Source organism: Melanerpes formicivorus, unplaced genomic scaffold, assembly GCF_026170545.1.
Source record: "Melanerpes formicivorus ecotype bairdi unplaced genomic scaffold, bMelFor1.0.p_v2 SCAF_632, whole genome shotgun sequence".
NCBI classification, from domain to species: Eukaryota; Metazoa; Chordata; class Aves; order Piciformes; family Picidae; genus Melanerpes; species Melanerpes formicivorus.
In genome coordinates, this window is record NW_027142984.1 from 36,493 (window position 1) to 40,000 (window position 3,508).

Here is a 3,508-nt window from a genome sequence, read left to right on the forward strand (position 1 = left end):
TCGGTGAATATTCGCCGGGGCGGGGGGGCGACCTGTCCGTGCCCGGGGCAGCCCCGGGAAGCCGGCAGCCAGCACGGGGGTCCCGGCAGCACCTGTTCCCTGCCCTGGGACTTGCCGTGCCCGGCGGCCGGTTGCCGGGTGGGGGGAGCGATGAGAGGCGGGGCGCAGCGGCCAGGGCAGCGCCGGGCCGCAGCGGGGGGCTGGGCGGGTGGGGTAGGCGTCGAGCGGCAAGCCCTCGGCTGCAGCGAATGTTCGGCGGTGCGGGGCGGGGGGGGACGGGACGACACGTTGGGGGCGCCGAGTCCGAGCCACCCCCGGCCCCAGGGGCGGCCGGAGGGGGAGGCCGGTGCCTGGCCCTGGGAGCTGCTGGGCGCCGGATGGCCGAGGGTGCGTCAGAAGCCGCCCGAGCGGTCGAGCAGGTCCTCCAGAAAGGCCTAGGGTGGCTTCGAGGGCCCCGGGAGCAGTCGAGGGAGGCCTCCAGGCAGGTCTGGAGTGGATGGGAGGCCTTCCAAAGCAGACAAGGGAGGCTGCCAGCGGGGCCTAGGCTGGCACTGCAGCCTGTAAATGGTTGGGGGGGGGGCCTCTGGTGCGGCCTGGAGTCTCTGGGTGGCGTCCAGAGAGGTGCAAAAGATCCTCTGGTGCGGCCTGTGGTGGCGGAGAAGCCTGCAGAGCGTGCGGGGGAGGCTTCTGGTGCGGCCTGGGGTGGGTCGGAAGCCTGCAGAGCGTGCGGGAGAGGCTTCTGGTGCGGCCTGGGGTGGCTGAGAAGCCTGCAGAGCGTGCGGGAGAGGCTTCTGCTGCGCCCTGGGGTGGCTGAGAAGCCTGCAGAGCGTGCGGGAGAGGCTTCTGCTGCGGCCTGGGGTGGCTGAGAAGCCTGCAGAGCGTGCGGGGGAGGCTTCTGTTGGGGCCTGGGGTGGGTCAGAAGCCTACAGAGCGTGCGGGGGAGGCTTCTGGTGCGGCCTGGGGTGGGTCGGAAGCCTGCAGAGCGTGCGGGAGAGGCTTCTGTTGGGGCCTGGGGTGGCTGAGAAGCCTGCAGAGCGTGCGGGGGAGGCTTCTGCTGCGGCCTGGGGTGGCTGAGAAGCCTGCAGAGCGTGCGGGAGAGGCTTCTGGTGCGGCCTGGGGTGGGACGGAAGCCTGCAGAGCGTGCGGGGGAGGCTTCTGGTGCGGCCTGGGGTGGGACGGAAGCCTGCAGAGCGTGCGGGGGAGGCTTCTGGTGCGGCCTGGGGTGGGACGGAAGCCTGCAGAGCGTGCGGGAGAGGCTTCTGCTGCGGCCTGGGGTGGCTGAGAAGCCTGCAGAGCGTGCGGGAGAGGCTTCTGCTGCGGCCTGGGGTGGCTGAGAAGCCTGCAGAGCGTGCGGGAGAGGCTTCTGCTGCGGCCTGGGGTGGCTGAGAAGCCTGCAGGGCGTGCGGGAGAGGCTTCTGCTGCGGCCTGGGGTGGGTGGGAAGCCTGCAGAGCGTGCGGGGGAGGCTTCTGCTGCGGCCTGGGGTGGCTGAGAAGCCTGCAGAGCGTGCGGGGGAGGCTTCTGGTGCGGCCTGGGGTGGCTGAGAAGCCTGAAGAGCGTGCGGGAGAGGCTTCTGGTGCGGCCTGGGGTGGCTGAGAAGCCTGCAGAGCGTGCGGGAGAGGCTTCTGCTGCGGCCTGGGGTGGCTGAGAAGCCTGCAGAGCGTGCGGGAGAGGCTTCTGCTGCGGCCTGGGGTGGGTCGGAAGCCTGCAGAGCGTGCGGGAGAGGCTCCTGCTGCGGCCTGGGGTGGGTCGGAAGCCTGCAGAGCTTGCGGGGGAGGCTTCTGGTGCGGCCTGGGGTGGGTCGGAAGCCTGCAGAGCATGCGGGGGAGGCTTCTGCTGCGGCCTGGGGTCTCTGGGTGGCCTCTAGAGAGGTGCAAAAGACCCTCTGGGTTGGGCTGGGGTGGCTCTTGGACCCCTGCCACACAGTGGAGAGAGGCCTCCGGCCCGCCACCTGTGTCCCTGTGTGCCTGAGTGCCTGTGTCCCTGTGTCCCTGTGTCCCTGTGTCCCTGAGTGCCTGAGTGCCTGTGTCCCTGTGTCCCTGTGTCCCTGAGTGCCTGAGTGCCTGAGTGCCTGTGTCCCTGTGTCCTTGTGTCCCTGTGTCCCTGTGTCCCTGTGTGCCTGAGTGCCTGTGTCCCTGTGTCCCTGTCTGTGTACCTGTGTGCGAGAGTGTCCGGCACGCCACCCAGCGGCGGCGGGCAAGCAGGTAGGCGGGTGGGCGGGCCGGCGAGGGCCAGTGTGAGTTTGGGGGGTGGGAGGGGAGGCGGCAGCTGGAAGCGTCAGAGGAGGGGGCGTGGCTCCGGCTGGCCCCGGGAGCAGGTTCCCGGGACCGGGACCGGCTGGACCCGGCGGGTGGTTGATCCCGGGGCGGGGGGCAGAGGCGGCGGGAAGCGGCAGCTGCGTGTGCGGCGGGGGGGTGGAGGGCGAACCGCGGCGGGAAGCGGATGCTTCAGAGCAGGTTACGGGAGCGGGGACGGACGACACCACCTGTCCCCGCCCCGGGACGGGCTGGACCCGGCGCCCTGGACCCGGCGCCGTGTACCCGCCGCCGCCCCCGCCGCCGCCCCCCTCCGCCACCCCGGGACCCCGACGTTTTTTGGCGCCCGCGCCTTTTTTTGCTCCCCGCCTGCCCGCGCTGCCCCGGGCCCTCCCCCGGGGCGGGGCGGGAGGGAGGGACGGACGGACGGGTAGCCGGGGATCTCCGAGCGCGCGCCACCAGACCGAGGCGGGTACCGGCGGTGGCGCGCGGCGGCGGCAGCGGCGGCAGCAAGCGACGGCGGGGGGGGCAGGCTAGGGAGAGAGGGGGAGCGGCATGCGGTAGGGCTGGGGGGTTTGTTTCGGGGGGGAGGGGTGGGGGGGGGGTGGCAGCGGTCAGCGAGAGCGGGGAGAGGGGGAGCGGCATGCGGTAGGGCTGGGGTGTTTTTGGGGTGGGGGCGTTGGGGGGATTAGCGGGCGGGCGGGCAGCCGAGCCAAGCGGCAAGCCGGGGGGGCGGGCGAGGGCGGCTTTAGGGCCGGAGGAGCGGAGCGCAACCTCCCCCGTGCAGGCTCCAGCGTGGAGAGCAGCAAGTTTTTGGGGACGGGGGACGACGGACGGGAGGGGCAGCGGCGAGAGGCTAGCTGCGGCAAGGGGCACCGGCACGGCCGCCCTAACAGCGCCGCCTCGGTCGCAGGGGTTAGAGAGCAGCCGGGCAGCCCGGGAGGGAAGCGGCAGCCCGCGAAGGGGGGAAGGGGGGGCTCCGCGCAAACCGCTAACGGGAGCCGGGGGGTGTGGGGAGCTGGGGGTGGCAGCAGCGGCAAGAGGCAACGTCGGGAGGGGGGGCTCCGCGCAAACCGGTAACGGGGGCCCGGGGGTGTGGAGGGGGCGGTGGTGGCCGCGGCGAGAGGCAACGGCAGGCGGGGGCGCTCCGCGCAAACCGGCAGCGGGGGGGGGGGGGCGGGGGTAGCGGCAAGAGGCAACGGCGGGAAGGGGGGGCTCCGCGCAAACCGGCAGCGGGGGGGGGGCGGGGGGTAGC